At 40.5% G+C, this 23,520-nt stretch overlaps 1 protein-coding gene across 5 annotated transcripts in view; it reads right to left on the bottom strand.

Annotated features, from left to right (window-relative positions):
• Positions 1 to 23,520, bottom strand: part of LUZP1 (leucine zipper protein 1) — an 80,923-nt gene that overhangs the window by 40,183 nt on the left and 17,220 nt on the right. Inside the window, exon 1 of one of the 5 annotated variants that reach the window (XM_049696730.1) lies at positions 527 to 763. The exons of the other annotated variants lie outside the window; for them this stretch is intronic. The gene's annotated coding sequence lies outside the window, so the exon portion shown is untranslated. Of the gene's footprint in view, positions 1 to 526; positions 764 to 23,520 lie in introns of those variants that run through there. 5 annotated transcript variants of the gene reach the window in all.

Raw genomic sequence — 23,520 nt, 5'->3', positions numbered from 1 at the left:
GTTGACAGCTAGCCAGACCTAGACTCTAAGCTCATCTCAGGGAGTGTGGCGGGGGGGATCTTCTAAAACGGCTCCCAGGGATGTCCACCTCCTAGTATCCAAGTTCTATGGGGGCTCCTCCCTTGAGTGTGGGCTGGACCTAATGACTTACTTCTAATGAAGAGAATATGGCAAGAGTTATGAGATGTCACTTCTGAGATTAGGTAGAAAAGACTGAATTTTTTCTTGTTGCCTCTCTCTTGCTCTCGCCACCTCTTGCTTGCTTTGATGAAGCTAGCTGCTATGCTGGAGAGGTCCATGTGGCAAGGAACTGAAGGTGGCCTCCACCCACCAACCGGCAAGGAACTGAGGGCCTCACTCCCATGTCCTGGAGGAACTGAATCTTACCGATGACCACTGAGAGAACTCTGAAGCTGGTCCTTCCCCAGGCACACTGGAGGTGAGCAAGTCCCTCCTGTGAAATTTCTGATGTGATGTTGTGGGTTCTTTTAAATTTAAAAAGCTGTTAACTCTTAAAGATACATACCGAAATGCTTACAGATGATACGTCTGGAATTTGCTTCAAAATAATACAGGAGGGCTTCCCTGGTGGCGCAGTGGTTGAGAATCTGCCTGCCAATGCAGGGGACACGGGTTCGAGCCCTGGTCTGGGAAGATCTCACATGCCGTGGAGCAACTGGGCCCGTGAGCCACAACTGCTGAGCCTGCGCATCTGGAGCCTGTGCTCCGCAACAAGAGAGGCCGCGATAGTGAGAGGCCCGCGCACCGCGATGAAGAGTGCCCGCCACTCGCCGCAACTGGAGAAAGCCCTCGCACAGAAACGAAGACCCAACACAACCAAAAATAAATAAATTAATTAATTAATTAAAAATAATAATAATAATACAGATGGGGTTAAGTGAGTGAGGGTATAGATGAAACAACATCAGCCATAGTTTATAACTGCTGCAATTGTGTATGGGTACGTGGGAGTTCGTTATGAAGTTTCCTTTCGTTGAAATTTGAAATTCTCTATAACAAAAAGCCTTCTTGCAGGGAGGGATGGGCGAAATCCAAGAACCCAAGGGCGCTTCTAAGTTCCGACGATCTACGATCCCACAACACCTCCCTAGGTTTCCTGAACTGAATATACCATTTCAATCCATGCCAGTGACCTACATTATCACTTTCCCACAAAAACTCTGTTGAGCACCCACATCTGATAAGTTAGTTAAAATAAGATTACTTGGACAATTTGGCCCTAGGAGGTGAAGAGAATCGAGTGATACGATGGCTAACTGCTAGAAGGTACTTGGCAGAAAGTAGGAGGAACCACCCTAAGGCTTCCTCGTGTAGGAAACCATCACCTGTTGTACTTTATTGTGGCCACCCTTAGGACACACCAGCCTTTGGCCAGTATAGGTATTTTAACATTTCCTCCCTATGCTGTGTACAAACTTAATTTTTTAATCACTTACAGTTTTCTTTCATTATGCCTCAAGTATCTCAATTGGTATGAATGACCTATTTTCTAATTTCCAGTTTTGTTCAGCTAATTAAAAAAGAAAATTTCATGGTCTACAGTTCCACAAGAAAAGAACTTCAACAGGGAAGAAATCATATCTGCTTTTTCTTGTCAGAGTCTCTGATTCTTCGGTTAGAGAATCAATCTTTGAAGTTCCTACTAAACAAGAAGATTCACACAATAAAGTGAAATGAGGATAGACAAATGCAAACTCAGTAACTAGTTCCCACACTCTTCCTTGAGGTACATCACCATTGCTACTGCCACATCCCACTTCTATTGTATAAGATGTCCATGCTCTAATCTGTCATGATAACTTCAATCACCCACACAATATTTATATTCTACCCCCTACCCTTCACCCTCTCTTTATGAATAGTCCTGAGATAATACTCTATCTAAGGGGTTTTCAACTCTGGCTAAATATTAGAAAAACCTGGGGACCTTGCAAAACTATCACTACTGTCTGATAACTGACTCAATTTCTATAAGAGGTCAATGATTCGAAAAAGGCAAGGGATGGGGGAGCAGGGGAAGAGGGACCACTCTAGATGTAAAGAAACTTAAGAAACATAACTTAATGTGTGGACTCTGGGTGGATCCTTATTCTAACAAACTAACTGCAAAGACATTTTTGAGACAATCAAGGGAATTTGATTATGACCTAGGACTTAGATATTAAGGATTTGTTAACATCATTAAATTTCATAATGGCACAGTTATGTGAGAAAATGTCCATATTTAAAGATGCGTATTAAAGTATGTGGGGTAAAATTACATGATATCTGGGATTTGCTTTAAAGTTCTTCAACAAATGAAGCAAATGTAGCAAAATCTTGAAAATTATTGAATCTAGATAGATACATATAGGTTCACTGTATTAGCCTCTCCAGCTTTGCGAATGTTTGAAATCTTCATAATAAAAAAATACTTTTTTTAATGCTGACACCTAGGTACAACTATAAAACTCTTTATCAGCTTCTACCAAAGCTGAGCATATGATCCAGCAATCCTATTCCTAGGTATATATCCAACAGAAATGAGTGCCTGTCTACCAAAAAGACATGTACAACACTAAGAATGTTCATGGCAGCTTTGTCATATAGCCAAAACTGTCCCAAAAGTCCCGTAACAGTAGAATAAATAAATAATTGTGGTACATCCAAACAATGAGCTATTACATACTAGATGAATGAATGCAACATGGATGAATACCAGATATGATACTGAGCAAAAAAATCCAGACCCAAAAAGAGTGCATGCTATCTGATTCTACTTATATGAAACTCAAGAATAGACAAAGCTAATCAATGGAAATAGAAGTCAGAATAAGTGACTACTTGGGCAGCCAGTAACTGATGAGGAAGAAGCATGAGGGAGCCTTCTGGAGTTTTGGAAATCTTCTATATTTTGATCCAGAGCATATCTTGATGTGAGTAGTCTTTTGTTTTTTGTTGTTATTTTTTTTTTGGCTGTGTTGGGTCTTCATTGCTGCGCACAGGCTTCCTCTAGTTGTGGTGAGCGGGGCTACTCTTTGTTGTGGTGCACAGGCTTCTCATTGCAGTGGCTTCTCTTGTTGCAGAACACGGGCTCTAGGCGCAAGGGCTTCAGTAGCTGCGGCACATGAGCTCAGTAGTTGCGGCACACAGGCCCTAGAGCATGCGGGCTTCAGTAGTTGAGGGACGTGGGCTCAGTAGATGAGGCACGTGGGCTCTAGGGCATGCAGGCTCAGCAGTTGTGGCTCGCAGGCTCTAAAATGCAGGCTCAGTAGTTGCAGCACACAGGCTTAGTTGCTCCACCGCATGTGGGATCTTCCCAGACCAAGGATTGAACCCGTGTCCCCTGCATTGGCAGGTGTATTCTTAACCACTGCACCACCAGATAAATCCCTGTGAGTAGTCTTCACATGACTATTTACACATATAAAAATTCACTGAGTATTTTACTGAAAATTTTGTGTACTTTAGATATATTCAATAACAAACAAACATTAGAGTAAAAATCAGAATCTTACATACCAGTGTTTTACAAAAGCTCTGTAAGCAATCCTAACGTGCAGTCAACGCTAAGAACTGTTCTTCTACCTCAACAAACTTCTACCTACCAAGACTCCCAGGTCTTGGACTTCCCTGGTGGTCTAGTGGCTAAGACTCCACACTCCCAATGCAGGGGGCCCACATTCCCAATGCAGGGGGCCCACGTTCCATCCCTGGTCAGGAAACTAGATCCCACATGCTGCAACTAAGGGTTCACATGCCGCAACTAAAGACCCCACATGCCGCAACTAAAGACCCTGCCTGCTGCAACCAAAAGGTACCTCATGTCGCAACTAATGATCCCACATGCCACAACTAAAGACCCTGCACATGGCAACGAAGATCCCACACGGGGCAACGAAGATCCCGCGTGGGACAACTAAGACCCAGTACAGCCAAATAAATAAATAAATATTTTAAAAAAAAAAAAAGACTCGCAGGTCTTCCTACTTCCACTGCAATAGTAACTGTGAAACAAGGTAATAAAAACAGAAGCTTGGAAAGATGGTGGTGCGGGGAGTAAGGCGAGAGGCACCTCTTAGAAGAGTAAGAATTCAGGACAAGGGAGGAAAACTGAGGTCAGTGCTGATGGAGCTAAGAACATAGCTGAAAGAGACAGTGAGTATGACAACTCAGATTCTAGTTCTAGCTTATTACTGGCTAGCTATGGGCTTGGCCTTAGGCAAACTGCTGCTTTTCTCCAGACCCCACTAAGATCTATTACAGTTTTTAAACAGTCTGGAGAGGTAAGTGAGAGGAATCAAGTAAAAACAAGCCCTTTTGAAGGACCCTAGGTTTATCTCTAGCATAGCACTTACCATTCTATACTATAATTATCTACTGGTTTATCTCTTCCCACCAAACCTAGAGCTCTTAAAAGGCCAGGATTATGTATATCATCTCTGAATCCAAGCACATGCATAGAACTTAGCACATAATAATAACTCAGTAAATGTTCAATAGCTAAATAGCTGAAAACTATGAGTGCCTATACTTATGTTCTTATAAGTACAGATACACTTATATAGACTTATAAGAAAGAATGATTCATTTCCCACATATACACCCCTTTCAAATAACACTGAATAATATTATTTTCCTTATTGATACCAACTAAAGGGAGTCCAGATTCTAAAATATCCAGAATCATCAGAAAGGCTCCCTAGTGTTGTCCTACCAGAAGGCCTCAAAAGTCTATGCCTCCTCCTCCCCAAATAACATACCTCCTAATAATATCTAATGCTTATACATTATTTCATAGTTCAAAGTACTTGCAGTCCCATAATCTCAATTAATCCTCATAACAAGTCTGTAAGAAGGTATTATCAAATCCATTTTATATAATGAGCAAACTGAGGCTCATATTTTAAATAATTTGCTGACCTAAGGTAAACTGAAATTAACTAAAGGAGGGCTTTCAATATGTACCCTCTTTCTTCCGAGCCCAGAGGGAGGAGAAACAGGAACATCACTACCTCTGCTCCCCTGGCCTCCCCAAGTGAGACGGATCAGTCCACTAGCTGCTTTTGCTTTATTGAGCTGACTACCTCTTAAATTTTCCTTGTCTCTATGAGAATCACTTATATGATTTCTATGTTAAGCAAAAAATAAGTCCAGCCCAAGTAGAAAAATCCCAAGTCTACAAACAGCCACACTCAAAAGCTTCTAGCTGACATCCTTGTGTATAAAGCTAAAGAAATAAGAGAAAAACTTGCTCCAGCAGGGAGGTATAAACCCTACTAACCAAACGGCCCTACAATACTCAGGCAGTTATGCACAACTGATTTAGTTTGTACTTGCTTTTATATTTTCTTCAATAATTTGTACTGTCTATTGTTTTCTCCTCACCATTGCAAATTCTTCAAGGGCAAAGGTCACATCTTCCAGTTAAGACGGTCCATCTCCTATATAAACGAGCATACTGTACCCAAACTAAAACTGGACCATGTTTTTCTGACCCTGTAATTTATATAAACTGTCTTTCCCAAAATTAAAAATTTAAATACTTTTTTAATTTAAGTACTTAAGTTATTAAATACTTTAAGTAATTAACAAGCTGACATTCTTCAAAAGAATAACATATAAAATCTAGAGTCTCTAAGAAACAAACACCAAAGAACACAGCATCTACAATATTGGCAGGCACACATTTGAGTGGGAACTCAATAAAGGTGAACTGTGTGAATGATAACTGAGAGCTCAAAATCCATTAAAAATCACTTAAAGCAGAATGAAATAACCAGGAACCAAGAGAAATGGATAGAGAATGCCAAATTAATTGGAAAAACAGCAAGTCAGACTTTAAGGCAGTACCACCCAAAGTCATGCTTGGGGTCCCACAAGGGAACACTGGATCTAAGCACTGCATTACACCCACAGCAGAGATCTATAGCCCAAGTGCAAGCATTCGGGTAATTACTCCCCACTACCACTGCCCTGAGGTCCAGGCACAGGACTGCAGGAGTTAAATCAGGCAATACTAAAAGTGAGGAGGAAATTAACATGCCACCCGACACTTTTCCGGCATAGCCTAAGCCGATTAGTTTAGGTTACAAACACAACTGCAAGATTCCACTACACTGATGAAACTACTCTTTTTCTGCAAACTAAAAATAACCTATTTATCAAATCCGGAGCATTCCTCAAGTATTTTTGCCCTGTCAGCTACCCGAAGTTCCATTTCCTCAAATCCTTCATTTAATCTACAGTGTTTTATTGGAACCAAGTCTCCCCATGTCCCTCAGCTTCCCCCTTCATCCTAATCCTGTGACTACTGCAAGAGACAAAAACCCTTTCCTAACTCAAGCTTTTTTAAGTTTCTTTTCTAATAATAAGCATGTACAAAGCTTGTGGCTCCTGCCTTGTGTAGAGCTGCAAATGGATGATGGGCTGAGCTGCAGCAAAGAATAATGAAAAGCAAAGAAAAAATGAAGGACAAGACAGGGCATGATCAGGAAGTTGGCTAAATGCTTTTCATTCAGGCAGGAATAGAAGGAACCCCACCCACTTAGAAGAATAAAGCATAAGGGTGAATGGTTTCCAATACAGAGCAGACTGTATCTTTCCACCTTACAACATAACAATCAAGCCTGCTCTGGGGACAGATAAATACCCAAAGAGCTCTGAGTATCCCACAGGAATCACTAGTCTGTCCTAGGGTGGAAGTGACATGTTCAGGGGAAACAAGCTTCCATAATTTAAGCCAAACAAGTCAGGCATAAACTGCAGATTTTCTAGTCATAAAGTGCTGAGACAGGTGCTCAAATCATCAGCAGTTCTCCTCCTCTCAGGCCCTAGGGTAAACTAACACTCCTTTTCCAAAGGTGGAAACTAACATGGACTTTGAACTTCCTTTTGGCCCCTTGTTCCCTGCAATAGCCTCAGGAGAATGCCACAATACTCTGCCACCCTATATAGATGTAATAAAGCATTTGCTATTGTAAAACAGTTACTTGGGATATACATAACGTACTTACCACAGATCCAACTTTCAAGTCTTCTCTCACTCCTATTTTTATCCTTTTATCTCTTTAAAACAAAACAAAACAAAACAAAAACTGGCTTATCTATAAAATCCACACTCTCAGAAACATTCCTCCTGAAAAAAGAAAACTTTAGCCTGCGACCACCCAAGATGCACTGTGGTAAAGTTCCAGTGCAGAATCTATGCTGTGTATCAAAGCAAACTGCAAGTTGTGGTCCTTCCAGGATTCATGAAATCAAAGAATATCAAAGCTGGAAAAATCCTTGGGGGTCAATTATCCAGTCCTAATTTTCATTTTATTTTTTATTTTTTTGGCCGCACCTCGCGGCTTATGGGATCTTAGTTCCCCAACCAGAAATTGAACCCATGCCCCCTGCAGTAGAAGTGCGGAGTCCTAACCACTGGACCACCAGGGAATTCCCCGATTTTCATTTTAATGATGGGGAAAATATGACCAGAAGACAGGAAATGGAAGCTTGGAGCAAAACTGAACCTAAGACCTAGGTATCCAGACTCCCAACTCAGGCCTCTTATGCCACACCATACCTCTGCAGAAGACTGAGTTTATGGGAATCAAGTAGCTAAGGAAAAGGGAGGAAAAAGAAAGGAAAAAAGGTACCAAGCAAAGAGACCAATTCTTTGTGAATTCCCCTCCTCTGTTACTGGAGGAGGAGAATTCAGGGGACCAGTTACTGCTCCTCCAAATGCCTTAACTTTGAGAGTTTGTCTCTTAGGGACTTCCCTGGTGGCGCAGTGGTTGGGAATCAGCCTGCTAATGTCAGGCACACAGGTTCAAGCCCTGGTCCAGGAAGATCCCACATGCCGCAGAGCAACTGAGCCCGTGCACCACAACTACTGAGCCCACGAGCCACAACTACCGAAGCCCACGTGCCTAGAGCCCATGCTCCACAACAAGGGAAGCCACTGCAATGAAAAGCTTGCACACTGCAACGAAGAGTAGCCCCTGCTCGCCGCAACTAGAGAAAGCTTGCATGCAGCAACGAAGACCCAAAGCAGCCAAAAATAAACAAATTAAATAAAATAAAGAGCTTGTCTCTTAAACATTACATAATTTTTACTAAAAGCAAGATACAAATTGCCACTCACACCCTAATGGGGCCTCCCAATCACTGGACAGGCAAAATCAAAATCAACCAAATACTAGGATGGAACAACTACAAGAACCCTTAAATAGAAAGATGGCATCCTTTGGGGGAAGAGGGCACATTTTTAAAAGACGACTCAATTGTATGACACCACTGAAAGAAGCCACATTATCAGATCATATTCTGTATCTAGGCCTTAGAGAAAATTTCAGTTCTCTGAATCTTTTTCTTTAACAGTAAAATGAAAAGTATAGACTTTCATTCATTCAAAGACCCTTTCAAGTTCTAAAAGGCTCAACCTCTTTCCAAGAGGCCCCTACTAAAGGAAGACACTAGCCATAACAGTACCCAAAAGGCAAGGTACAAAATTCTTAAGCCTGACCACCAGCCTGGAGATGGGTCCTGGCAGATGGGCTTCCAAGCTACCAGTCTTCCCAGCTACCAGTCTTCCCACAACCTGACAATGAACATCAGTGGTATCACTACAATTAAACATGGGGGAAACAGTGCACACTTTCTTCTACACTGTGCCCACTAGAATGTTGGCTGTGATGCCTCTTTAGGAACTGGTTTGACCATCTACAGATGATTAAATTTGCCATTGTTGATTGTTTCCATCCCCTCCCTTGAAATCAAACTGAATATTTACTGAGTGTCTACTATTAAACATATTAAATACTTTCTCAATATCCTCATTCTGTTTGTTTTTTCTTTCATTTAGCATCTTGCATGTTAGAGATTTAAAGAGCTATAAAGAAATAAAAAACTTTAATCACAAAAAACTAGAATTTTCAATTAACAGAAAATGAAAACACTACTGAGCGTAAGCAAGCTTTGTCCTAAATCATATCAGTCTATATGGCCAGCGCAGTGTTCTTGTTCAGTGGTTGCTCCTTCCCAGGGATGTGGCTGATGGTGAAAATGCAAAATAATGTAAGCAAAGAGGATAAGAGTTTCATTTTCTGCTGTCACATCAACACATCTTAATGAGGAAGCTGTAGTATATCAGAGATTAAAGCCAAGAACTAAATCAAGGCAAAAGGAAATGTAAGCTCCAGCATAGATGATGAAAAGTAATGAATCTTAAAAAAGCAGGAAATTAGCATGCCCACCCACTAAGCCTGAAATGAAGATGATTTCTATCAGCAAGATAACAAACAGTAATTTTCAAACCTCAGTATGGATATGGAATTACTTGTTAAAATCACAAATTCCCAGTTACCATCCACAAATATTCTGGTTAATTGGACCTGTTGTGCACATCAGTTTGCATTTGTATTCTGATACAGATGGCTCAAACACTATACTTTTAAAAATACTATAAGGGGAAAAAAATTGTTAGGTCTCCTAGACACCTAAATGTACATTTTCTGGAGCGGTGTAATCTACAGTATGTATTCCAAAGATGGCATGCAGACTGATTTTCAACAGAACTAGACCTACTCCTTTCCCTTCAGCAGACACTTGAGAATTAATATGGGCTGATTTCAATCACTTAACAAGGTAATCCTCCCTTTCACCTTCTAAAGCAACTTCTCAAGTCAGAGCTATCTCCACTCCTTATACCAAAGAGCCTTGCTCCTTATCTTAGAGGGTCACTCGCTGGCTTCATTCTGAAACCTCTCAGATAAGTATTCTGTGTCATCCTACCTAAAGAGAGAGCCTATCTAAAAGTAGGCACCCCTTCTCTAACTTGCTACTTGTTTCTCCTGCTTTATTTCTCTTCATGGTACTTAGCATTACCTGAGATTCATTGTATTTTATATTTAATATTTATTTACCCTCTCCCTCACTGGAATGTAAGTTCTATTAGAAAATGGAGGGGGTGGGGGATGCGTGGGGAAGACTTCCCTGGTGATCCAGTAGTTAAGAGTTCACCTTCTAAAAAAAAAAAAAAAGAGTTCACCTTCCAATGCAGGGGGTGTGGGTTCAATCCCTGGTTGGGGAGCTAAGATCCCACATGCCTGGCGTCCAAAAAACCGAAACGTAACACAGAAGCAATATTGTAACAAATTCAATAACGACTTTAAAAAAAATGGTCCACATCAAAAAAAACTTTTTTTAAAGAAAACGGGGTCCTGAACCCCGCTACCATTGTATTCCTAGCACCGTAACAGTGCCTAGCATACAGTAGGTACTCGATAAATGTTTATAAATGAATAAAGCACCATTTCAGAAAACAAAGCAAGGGCTTCCCTGGTGGCGCAGGGGCTTCCCTGGTGGCACAGTGGTTAAGGATCCGCCTGCCAATGCAAGGGACATGGGTTCGAACCCTGGTCCGGGAAGATCCCACATGCCGCGGAGTGACTAAGCCCGTGCGCCACAACTACTGATACTGCGCTCTAGAGCCCGCGAGCCACAACTACTGAAGCCTGTGCTCCACAACAAGAGAAGTCACTGCAATGAGAAGCCCGCGCACCGCAACGAAGAGTAGCCCCCGCTCTCTGCAAGTAGGGAAAGCCCGCGCGCAGCAACGAAGACCCAACGTAGCAAAAAATATAAATAGATAAAATTTAAAAAAAAAAAAAAAAGAAAGAAAACGAAGCAGGCTCTTGGTCTTTCATCCTATTCAGTTTACCAGCTATACTTACTGTCATAGAACTTTACACCCTAGTTGGTAATTATTCTTCCTTTTGATGGTTACATCATTCAGAAAATTAAATCTAGGCGTCAGCCCAGGGAGGCTCCCCGCCACATGACTTTCACTACCCTATGGTAATGTGAGATGTTTTTCCAACTAAACTACAACAGAATTTTAAAAGTCTAGCCTACAGATGTTTCCAAATGACTTACACTCCTTGGGAATGACTTGGCTTCTATTATATGAGAAGTCAAATACAACGTTGGCAAACACCAATGTGAGAGCTGCAAGTTTCAACAAAAGCAGAACATAGTATGTTGGCAGCCAAAATCACCTCACTCTATTCTACATTAGGTCAGCCAAACACTTTCTGTCAAAACTCTGCTCTCGGGGCTTCCCTGGTGGCGCAGTGGTTGAGAGTCCACCGGCCGATGCAAGGGACGCAGGTTCGTACCCCGGTCTGGGAAGACCCCACATGCCGAGGACCGGCTGGGCCCGTGAGCCATGGCCGCTGAGCCTGCACGTCTGGAGCCTGTGCTCTGCAACGGGAGAGGCCACAACAGTGAGAGGCCCAAGTACCGCAAAAAAGAAAAAAAAAAAAAACTCAGCTCTCACCACACACACTTGTCTATTCATTCGTTATGGTAAATAATATCCTATAAAGCACGTACTTTACATGCTTTATAAACATCACCATAATCCTCAAAACAGTCCTACAAAATAGGTATTATTATCCTCATTTTATAGATTAGGAAATTGAAACTCTGAGAAGTTAAGCAATTGCAACTAATAAATAAGTAGCAGGCTGGGATTTGAATGCAGGTCTACCTGACTTTAAATTCTTGCTTTTTTCATGGTAACACTTTCATTCTTAAGTCTTCCCCCTCTGCCCCGCCTCACCCTAAACATCTCCCTCCCCCTGCATTAAGACTGGCACATAAAAGACATTTGATAAATGTTTGCTGAATCCATGAGAATTAAATGGGATATTTTAATTCAAACTCAAGAAACCACCTAAGATCAAATTCTTCAGTCCTTCAGTTTTTAAAAACAAAAAATCAAGTTCATTCAACTCCTTATGAATAATAAAAAGTAATGGAAAATATAGCTTTTTCAGTTTAAAAAATATTGGGTTTATTCCAAAATGGAACTTATCAAAACATAATTCATTACTATGGAGACCTGAATATAAAGCAAGTGAAATCACAGAAGCAGTGTTGTTTAGTACGCTAAGAGGTGGATATGAAGGAAAATCTGAGTTCAAGTTTCAACTACAAAGTAGTGACAAATGCTCTCGTCCCTGCACCTAACAATGGTGCCCTAAAATTCAAACATGTTAATGCCTATAGAAACACTTCAAAAACTGTAAAGTGCTATACAAAGATAATTATTAGTATAATTTGAACCTTGATGACAGAATAAACACCTGATATAAGTAAGACTCTTAACCTCTAAGGCCAGCATTATTAAAAGTCCCACTATATCTCGAGCTTGGAAAGAGGTCAATGTCCTAAACTCTAATTAATTTATCCTTAATAAAGAAAGGTTGTGGCTTACCCATTATCAATTTTTTTATGTCTAAGTCTTATCTCTCCAACTGCAATATTAAGTCTCTTGATGACAGAGAACTAGGATATAAACATCAATATCTTGCTTTGCTTGAGGACCAACAGTGACCTCACCACAATGCATTGGGATATGGGGAGAGACAGGTTCCTTTATATCCAAATAATAATTCCCTCCTTCAGGCTAAGAAACAGCAGTTGTCAGGTCTATAAAATGGGGTGAAAAAAAAGAGTCCAGATGATTTCTTCCAGTTATAAAAGCTGTAATTCTTAGGGACAGCTGATAAACACTATCAGCGTAAGCCTATATGTTGGCTTAGTCCTCCATAAGCTAAAGAGAAAATAAGCGAGTAAAGACTTTCAATAATCTTAAATAAAAGACTACAGCAGTGGTCCTAATTAATGCCATAAAGTACATTTATCTGTGACATTGCTGAGATTGGTATGCTGAGATTGGTCAGGAATGGTAAAAATCTTTTTAAAGCCAGTGGGGCTTGGGTAGGTGATAGGGGGAGAGGGAGAAAAAGAGGGAGAGGGAGGGAGGGAGAAAGAGAGGGAATGAATTAGTTAAGGAGCTATTGGGATTGTGTGTATGTGTATGTGGTTGTATCTTTTTTAAAACAATCTTTATTTCCAACAATCCATTTCTTTTTTTTTTAATATTTATTTATTTGGTTGCCCTGGGTCTTAGTTGTGGCACGCAGGATCTTCGTTGTGGCATGTGGGATCTTCGTTGCGGCATGTGGGATCTTTAGTTGTGGCATGTGGGCTCTTAGTTGTGGCATGCAGGATCTACTTCCCTGACCAGGGATCCAACCCGGGCCACCTGCACTGGGAGCGCAGAGTCTTAACCACTGGACCACCAGGGAAGTCCCCTGTGGTTGCATTTTAAATAATGAACAAGATAGGAAAATCTCATCATTAGGCTCACCATCCTCTTATTTGCAGCCCTCAGACATAAATGACCATTGCTCTATCAGGATTCCAAGATGACAATGAGACTTGGAATCTTGCAACACATTTTAACATCAGCATAGCCTTCCTACAGTTTCAACATTTCCCCCAACCCGCCTCTCAACAAAATCCTCCAACTATTCACCACCTACTAGTGATACAAATCCCACCCCATCAAACTTGCCTAAGGAAATAAGATCACTTATAAGAATCTTTTTTTCCCAGTTCATTCATTTTCTGCATGTTTTTATATCTATGTACAAACCATGTACCAGAATCACAACTCAATTTTACATCTGCAAGTGATCAAGGCTGTTAGAATTTCAAAGAATACAAGTGAACACAGTAGACAATAAATATTAGTTGAATAAACAGTTAGCATACAAGTGACTAATGCACAAATCAGATTTGTGAGGCGCGCCCACTACAACTACAGACTACAGTCTAAATTCCTTAGTCTGTTACTCAAGGCATGCCAGCCATTACCTTTTTCCTTCCCTGGACAGACCTACTCATTATTTCCTGAGGACAAAGTCCTTCACGTTTTACCTTTACTCAGGTATTTCCCCTGCCTGGAATGATCTCCATCTCATCAAATCTATTCAAGAAACAGTTCAGTGCCATCTCCTCTACAGTGCAGGTCTTCCACCCCCACTGCACGTTAACTCCTCCCTTCTGGGGCACCTTCTGCTGTTTAGCATATACTATATGACAGATGTATTGTCGTCTTTTTTTTTTTAATTTATTTATTTTTATTTATTTATTTTTGGCTGGATTGGGTCTTCGTTGCTGCACCTGGGCTTTTCTCTAGTTGTGGTGAGCGGGGGCTACTCTTCGTTGCCGTGCGCATGCTTCTCATTGCGGTGGCTTCTCTTGTTGCGGAGCACAGGCTCTAGGGCACGTGGGCTTCAGTAATTGTGGCACGTGGGCTCAGTAGTTGTGGCTCGCGGGCTCTAGAATGCAGGCTCAATAGTTGTGGCGCACGGGCTTAGTTGCTCCAGAGTGTGGGATCTTCCCGGACCAGGGACTGAACCCGTGTTCCATGCATTGGCAGGTGGATTCTTAACCACTGCGCCACCAGGGAAGTCCCGTATTGTCCTCTTATACAATGCACTCATAGACATATTTTTTGCATTTACACCATATGACTCCAACTACAATGCAAAATTCTTCAAAGACGTAGTGTGGACTTATTGTTTCTTTGTATTTCCACTAGTACAATATTATGAATATAACAGTTTTTCAATAAAAATCTGTTTAAGGAAAACAGCGAAAAAAGGAAAGGAGAGGGCAGTATCCTCAGGATATATCAAGTTAATATTAAAATCAAGTCGTTATCAATGACCTGAATCCTTCAGTTGTTTTACATAGTACAATTTGTATTTCTCAATGGTTTCCTATCACTTAAAATAAAAAGCCTGGGACTTCCCTGGTGGTACTGTGGTTAAGAATCCACCTGCTAATGCAGGGGACACGGGTTCGATCCCTCGTCCAGGAAGATCCCACATGCCGCGGAGCAACGAAGCCCATGCACCACAACTACTGAGCCTGCGCTCTAGAGCCCACGAGCCACAACTACTGAGCCCACACACCGCAACTACTGAAGCCCGCACACCTAGAGCCCGTGCTCCGCAACAAGAGAAGCCACCACAATGAGAAGCCTGCGCACCGTAACGAAGAGTAGCCCTCACTCACTGCAACTAGAGAAAGGCCACACGCAGCAACAAAGACCCAACGCAGCCAAAAAAAAAAATTAAAATTAAAAAAATAAAAACCTTACACAATCTGGTCACTGCCTTCCTCTTACTTCATCTCCTATCATATTCTTTTACCACTCTCTCTGATCCCTTTTTTTTTTTTTGATCCCTCTCTTTGCTCCATACACACTGGCCTCCTTGAGTTCTCACAAAGGCCAGCTCAATCACAACCTTAGGATCTTTGTACTTGCAGCTTCCTCCGCCTTCTCCCAGATCTTCCCATGGCTGCTGCCTCCTCGTAATTCTAGTCACAGTTCAAATGTCACTTCCTCAGGATGCCTTCCTGACAATCCCAGCTAAAGGTATACTCCTCTCCTCCCATTACTCCCTACTGTATCAAACTGTTTTATTTTCCTTTATATCTATCTGAAATTATTTTGTTGATATAGGTCTACTGTTTATTTCTTCCAACTAGTCTGTAAGCTCCATGAAGGCAAGAATTTTGTTCACCACTGTATCCCAGTGCCTAAAACACTACCTGGCATGTAGGGAACAGTCAATAAATATTTATCAGGACAACAATGGGACTTCCCTGGTGGTCTAGTGGGTAAGACTCCACACTCCCAATACAAGGGGCCCGGGTTCAATCCCTGGTTGGAGAACTAGATCCTGCATGCATGCTGCAACTAAGAAGTCCGCATGCCACAACTAAAGATCCCACGTGCCACAACTAAGACCAGGTGCAGCCAAATAAAAAATAAATAAATAAATAAATTTTTTAAATGAGTTTGTTTCCTCTCAGCTAATGCTGTAGGTTCTCCTCAAGAGCATAAATACTGTTTTCTACCTCTTTACCTCCTGCAGCACCTAGCAGACTAAATGCACTAAATCACTCAATAAATCATCAAATATAGTGTTTTCTGGCACACCCTTCCAATTACATCTTTAATTAAGTCAACAAATATTAAGTACCTATTATGAGCCAGGCACTAGGCTAGGCATCATTCTAATTTCTTACTTTTTTTATTTATCAAGTTCATCAATGATATTCTGAAAGGTCCAACACTTGATCACAAGCTAAGGAAGGCCTGAACCCCCTCTGCACAGTCAGGTGACCTCATTTTATTGACCAATGAAATGCAACTAATTGCAGCTACCTGCAGGGCACCATTCAAACTTAGTACAGTCATTCCAAGACCATCACCCACCCTCTGGATACCAAAATCTGCCAGTGCTCAAGTCTCTTATATAAAAGGCATAGTATTTGCATATAATCTACACACATCCTCCCATATACTTTTTTTTTTTTTTTTTTGGCTGCACCAGGTCTTAGTTGCGGCATGCAGGATCTTTCATTGCAGGGCACGGGCTTCTCTCTAGCTGTGGTGCTCAGGCCCCAAGAGCGCGTGGGCTCAGTAGTTGTGGCCTGTGGGCTTAGTTGCCCCAAGGTATGTGGGATCTTAGTTCCCCGACCTGGAATCAAACCCATGTCCCCTGCATTGAAAGATGGATTCTTAACCACTGGACCACCAGGGAAGTCTCCCATATACTTTAAATCATCTCTAGATCACTTATAATCCCTAATACAGTGTAAATGCTATGTAAACACAGTGTCTAGATCACTTATAATCCCTAAAACAGTGTAAATGCTATGTAAACACAATGTAAATGCTATGTAGATAGTTGCCTCATGCATGGCAAATTCAAGTTTTGCTTTTTGGAACTTTCTGGAAGTTTCTTCCCCAAATATTTTCCACTTGTGGTTGATTGAATTTGCAGATGCAGAAGGCCAATTGTAGTTATTTTTCATGTCAGAGACCACATATTATTCAATTATATATCAATCTCTCATCTATTACTGTTCTTCAAGAGAATACCTCTCAAAAAACAACTGTACTGGGACTTCCCTGGTGATCCAGGGATTAAGACTCCATGCTTCCAAGGCAGGGAGCGTGGGTTAGCTCTCTGGCTGGAGAACTAAGATCCCACATGCTGCGTGGCACAGCCAAAACAACAAACAAACAAACAAAACAAACAAAAAAAACTATACAGTTGGAGAGGATGTAGAGAAAAGGGAACCCTTGTACACTGTTGATGGGAATGTAAATTGGTGCAACCACTATGGAAAACAGTATGGAGGTTCCTTTAAAAATAAAAATAGGGCTTCTCTGGTGGCGCAGTGGTTGAGAGTCCGCCTGCCGATGCAGGGGACACAGGTTCGTGCCCCAGTCCGGGAAGATCCCACATGCTGCAGAGCGGCTGGGCCCGTGAGCCATTGCCGCTGAGCCTGCGCGTCCGGAGCCTGTGCTCCGCAACGGGAGAGGCCACAACAGTGAGAGGCCCACGTACCACAAAAAATAAAATAAAATAAAATAAAAATAAAAATAGAATTACCACATGATCCAGCAATTCCACTTCTGGGTATGTATCTGGAAAAAACAAAAATACTGAAAGGATACATGCACCCCAATGTTTTTGTTTGTTTTGTAATTAGTGGTTTAGTATTTTTTTTAAAAATAAATTTATTTATTTTTGGCTGTGTTGGGTCTTCGTTGCTGCGTGCGGGCTTTCTCTAGTTGCGACGAGTGGGAGCTACTCTTCGTTGCAGTGCGCGGGCTTCTCATTGCAGTGGCTTCTCTTATTGCAAAGCACGGGCTCTAGGCATGCAGGCTACAGTAGCTGTGGCACACGGGCTCAGTAGTTGTGGCTCGTGGGCTCTAGAGCACAGGCTCAGCAGGTGTGGTGCACGGGCTCAGTTGCTCCGCGGCATGTGGTATCTTCCTAGACCAGAGCTCAAACCTGTGTCTCCTGCGTTGGCAGGCAGATTCTTAACCTCTGTGCCACCAGGGAAGCCCCCTATCTTGCACTTTGAATGGATCTTTTACCCAAGCATGATCTTATAAAATCATGCATTGGTCATTTGTAAAATACTGGTTCACTAAGTTGACAGATATGCAGATCTTCTAAATGTTGACACATTTCATTGTACAATATCAAAAAATCACTTTTGTTAATATCATCATCAATCTCATCAAAAAAGACTAAGTACTGGGAAGCTGCCAAGCTCACAGTGGCAAATAAAGTTATGCAAATTCTAATTTTTGCTTGAAAGTTCTAATCCTATCATTGGCAACAGATACTGTCAGTTGTTTTCCCTGAAGTAACAAGCTTCATTTCATTCATTTCCAAAAAAATGTCTGCCAAATACCCAAATCCGCATAACCAGTTTATCTGTCGATCATTATTTCAAGTAAAAAATGATGATTCATGAAAAAAGAGGTTAGCTTAGCTTGCAACTCAAACACTCATACTAGTGTTTTTCCTCAAATAACCACTCTACCTTGATATGCAAAGAAGTACTTCATAGAACTTGCCATTTCATCACACAGAATATTGAAAGATGTGTACTCAAGATTCAAGATTTAATAAAATTAATAATTTTTACTGCTTTATCAAGGACATTCTTAAGTAAAACTGGCATTTCTGTTTTACTGCAAGTGTGTTGCAAACACAATTATTACTAATGCAATTTGATACCGTTATGTTGATTTGTGCTAATACACCAGCAGCTTAATCCCCATTGATTGCTTTTATATCATCAGCACAAATGTCACCACAGTGAAAAAGGCAAATGATGTCTTAGTATTATTATGAAAATAGTTTCACTTTGCAAATCCCCTTAAAGGGTCTTGGGTACCCCTGGCAATCTGTGAATAACCCTTTGAGAACCACTGATGTAGGTGAAAGATATATGAGTACTCATAATACTATTTACTCAACTCTTCAGTAGGTTTAGAATTTCAAAAAAATAAAAACTGAAGAAGAAAAAAAGAAAACATAAAAATTCTCAACTGTTTTGAAGAGCAAAAGAAAATACCTACCCCAATATTAATGAATACATGGCACTGCAGTGTTCCTTTGAAAAACAAAGAACGGTAGTGGAATTAGCTGTCAGGCTTTATTAACCAATGAAGGCTCAATATAAAATTTCAACTCCCTGGGTTTATTTCAAAAGAATCCATGTAACAAGGAACTATCACTGACAAAACAAATACAGATCCATGTTTTGGGCTAAATATATTTTGGAATTCAGAATTTTTTAGATTTTGGAAAGATAATACAATAGGGACCAGGTAGACACACTAATATTTTTACAGTTAAATAATCATACTAAGTAGGATAAATAAAATTATAAATAGCTTCACTTTAGTTCAGGTCAGGTTTTGCCATGAAGTGGATTATGTTTTTCATTTTTAATTATTTTTTGGTTTTTGAAATTGCATATTCAAAAGAACTGTGGGCTCCCTGGGAATATGCTACACTTCTATTCAAATAATTTCATCAGCCTATCCTCATACCCATTTATTGGAGAGGGGGGTTAGGTAGAGGCTTTTGAGATTTTCAAGAAAGTTTTATTTGTGATTCTAATGTAGTTGCATATTCCATTGAAGATTTGGAAAAATCACATTAACAGGAACAGGTGGTTAGGAAGAGGCACAGTGCCAATATAAAATCATTTTCATCAGGAGTCAAAGTAACCAGAAAGAACATAGCTTGGGAAATTGTAACCAGCGGTCTTGGATTGGAATTGTTATAATAAATCACAGGTAGCCACTTCAAGACCTTAGAGCCATAGGTAACTCTCTAAGGCTGAAAACAGGCCCTTAAAGGAAGGAAAGATGATTAAAAATTAAAACTATGCATCCATTTACACCTAAAGTATGTAACAAATATGCTAGTTCTACTTGAGGCTACAAATTAGTTAGGAATCAGAATTCGGAGACAAATTATTGTTGCCCTTAGTTGAAACACTAGCAAATTCCTGATACTACACCTCAATTCTCTTCTCAATTCTGCCACTAACTAGTTACACAGCCTGAGCCAGGATCATAGTAAATACCCAGCAAATGGGACATTAAATCCATGAACCTAACTTTTTTGAACCTCTAATTCATCTGTTATAGAGAACACTGGATTAAAAGATCTCTGAAGGTCTCTTTTAAGCTATAAATTCTTTAACAAAACCCAGGTTTATTAATATGACTGGAGGTGGTCAGAATTAATTATGACTACTTTAAAAAAAAAAAAAAGGGCTTCCCTGGTGGCGCAGTGGTTGAGAATCTGCCTGCCAATGCAGGGGACACGGGTTCAAGCCCTGGTCTGGGAAGATCCCACATGCCGCAGAGCAACTAGGCCCGTGAGCCACAGCTACTGAGCCTGCGCATCTGGAGCCTGTGCTCCGCAACAAGAGAGGCCACGATAGTGAGAGGCCCGCGCACCGCAATGAAGAGTGGCCCCCGCTTGCCGCAACTAGAGAAAGCCCTCGCACAGAAACGAAGACCCAATACAGCCAAAAAATAAATAAATAAATAAATGTTAAAGAAACAACCAAAAAAAGACAGTGGGTTTGAATGTCAGCCTGTGGGTTCAAGTCCCAATCTGAGTTTAAAAATAAAAGAAAAAAAAAAAACCTGTCATTATGAAAAAAAAAAAAAGAAGAGGGTCCTTGATCAAAGAGAAAAAAAAACCCACAAAGTTTTCCCCCAAAGGTAAGAGCATGCAGAAGGGTTCTGTGTTAACAAATAAGATAGAGGGGAGATCAACTTGATGGAGTAGGAGGCTCACCTCCCCCAATGAAAACATCAAAAGTACACCCACATGTGTAGCAAGTCTCACTGAAAACAAACTGGAAACTGGCAGGAAGCAACTATTACCACAATAAACAGTGAAGGGATAAACATGAAGATATAAAATATGACAGTAAAAACACAAAACATGGGGACTTCCCTGGCGGTCCAGTGGTTAAGACCCGCACTTCCAACACAGAGGGCGCGAGTTCGATCCTTGGTTGGGGAACTAAGATCCCACATGCCGTGTGGTGAAGCCAAAAAACAAATTAAAAAATAAAATAAAATAAAAAAACAAACCATGGGAGAAGGGAGTAAAAAAATGTAGATCTTTTTAGGAACAAGTGAGATGGAGTATAATCTGACTTATAATGCATGTGCCCCCAACAAGGTCCTAATGTACAGCACAGGGCACTACACTCAATATCTTGTGATAAACCATAATGGAAATGAATGTAAAAAAAGAATGTCTATCTGTGTATAACTGAGTCACTTTGCTGTACAGCAGAGATTGGCACAGCACTGTAAATCAACTATATTTCAATAAATATAAAAATAGATAACCAACAAGGACCTACTGTACAGCACAGGGAACTCTACTCAGTATTATGTAACAACCTAAATAGGGAAAGAATTTGAAAAACAATAGATACATGTATATGTATAACTGAATCACTTTGCTGTACACCTGAAACTACATAACACTGCTAATCAACTATTCTCCAATATAAAATAAAAAATTTTTTAAAAAAAGGATACATGTTGCCCACAAGGAACTTACCAACTCAAACAACTTTAGTGGTGACCTTAAAGACTATCTAGTCCAAATCACTTTACAGAAGAGAAAACTGAGACCCTGAAAAATTACATGATATGCTCAAGCTCATACTACCTGGGTGTGGCAATGCTAGGATGAAAACCCCAAATTCCCCAGTTCCCAGTCAAATGTTCGCTACCTTTCCTGTAACCCAAGACTTCTAGAACTGCCTAACTGCAGTGCTACCTGTAGTATAGCAATCACTTCAATCAATATATGCTCTTTCAGGACCTCTAGTTCTACTATATCATATATATGTATTGAGGTGGGCAACGAATTCTAGGCAAATAGGTCCAAAAACTCACAAAAAATATTTGCAAATCATATGTCTGATAAGAGACTAGTATCCAAAATATAGAAAGAACTCTTATAATTCAACAATTGAAAGACAATCTATTGGAATTCCCTGGCAGCCCGGTGGTTAGGACTCGGCGCTCTCACTGTCAAGGGCCTGGGTTCAGTCCCTGGTTGGGGAACTAAAATCCCACAAGCCGTGCAGGGTGGCCAAAAAAAAAAAGAAAAAAGAAAAAAAAGACAACCTATTAAAAAATTGGCAAAGGGGCTTCCCTGGTGGCGCAGTGGTTGAGAGTCCGCCTGCCGATGCAGGGGATGCGGGTTCGTGCCCTGGTCCGGGAGGATCTCATATGCCACGGAGCTGCTGGGCCCGTGAGCCATGGCCGCTAAGCCTGCGCATCCGGAGCCTGTGCTCCGCAACAGGAGAGGTCACAAAGGTGAGAGGCCTGTGTACCGCGGGGGGGGAAAAAAAAATTGCGAAGGATTTGCACAAGCATTGCTCCAAAGAAGATATACAAAATGGCCAATAAGCACATGAAACGATGCTCCAACATCATTAGTCATTAGGGAAATGCAAATCAAAACCATGAGATACCACTTCACACCCATCATTATAGCTATAATCAAAAAGAAGCACAATAACAAGTATTGCGAGAATGTGGAGAAACTGGAGCCCTTGTACATTTTGCATTCCCCTTGTTTATGGGAATGCAAAATGGTGCAGGTGCTGTGAACAAAAATTTGGTAGCTCTGCAAAAAGTTAACCACATTTATCATATGATCCAGCAATTCAATTCTAGGTATATAATGAAGAGAAAACTTATATCCATACAAAAACTTGTACAGCAATCTTTATTCATAATAGCCAAAAATTAAAACAACCCAAATGTCTACTAACTGATGAACAGATAAACAAAATATGGTATATTCATACAATGGGATACTATTGAGCTCTAAAAATGAATGAAGCACTGATACATGCCATAATACGGATGAATCTTGAAAACACTGTGGTAAGTGAGAAGCCAGACAAAAAAGTCTACATATGGTGTGATTTCATTTGTATGAAATGTCCAGAAGAGATAAATCCATAGAGATATAAAGCAGATTATGGTTGCCAGAGACTGGAGGTAGGGGAGAATGGACAGTGACTGCTAATGGGCATGGGGTTTCTTTGTGGGGTGATGAAAATGTTCTGAAATTAGATAGTGATGACTGCACAAACCCTGTAAATATACTTTTTAAAAAAGTGAATTGCACAACTTCAAATTGTGAATCTTATAGTATGTGAATTACATAATACATATTTTTGTTTGTGTTGTTTTAAAACACACAGAGAGACACCAAAGTGAACTTCCCACTCCTTCCCTCTCGGGTTGGAAAAAGAAAAATACCAACACAAGGTTAATGCATCAGTCTCAATATTTATTGAGCAAGGCATATGCTACAAAGTGGGAATTCAGAGATACTCTGTTCTTATGATATTCATAAGATTATAAGTATACAAAGGTAAACAATTATAACACAATGTGATACATCCATAACAAAAGGTGTACAAAGTACAGAAGATGATTTATTATGGAGTCAGGAAAGGTTTCATAGAAGATGTCTAAACTAGATTATCTCCAGGCAGATAATGGGAGCAAAAATGCTATACATATCGGTCCAAGCTGTGTCATAATGGCATTTAGAAGTGGGACAAATAATTTCTCTGGAGTGATCTAAAAGAGCTTCATGGTGAAACTTAAGCTTATCTTTGAGAATGAGTAGAATATGAGTATGTATAAAACTGAAGGGACTGGACTCTGAGATAAACTGAGAAAACAATGAATCAAAGGCAAAATACAATTAGAAA

This window comes from Orcinus orca, chromosome 1 (genome assembly GCF_937001465.1).
Source record: "Orcinus orca chromosome 1, mOrcOrc1.1, whole genome shotgun sequence".
Taxonomy (NCBI): domain Eukaryota; kingdom Metazoa; phylum Chordata; class Mammalia; order Artiodactyla; family Delphinidae; genus Orcinus; species Orcinus orca.
The sequence above is the reverse complement of the archived record's forward strand: the minus strand, read 5'-3'. Positions and strand labels throughout refer to the sequence as shown.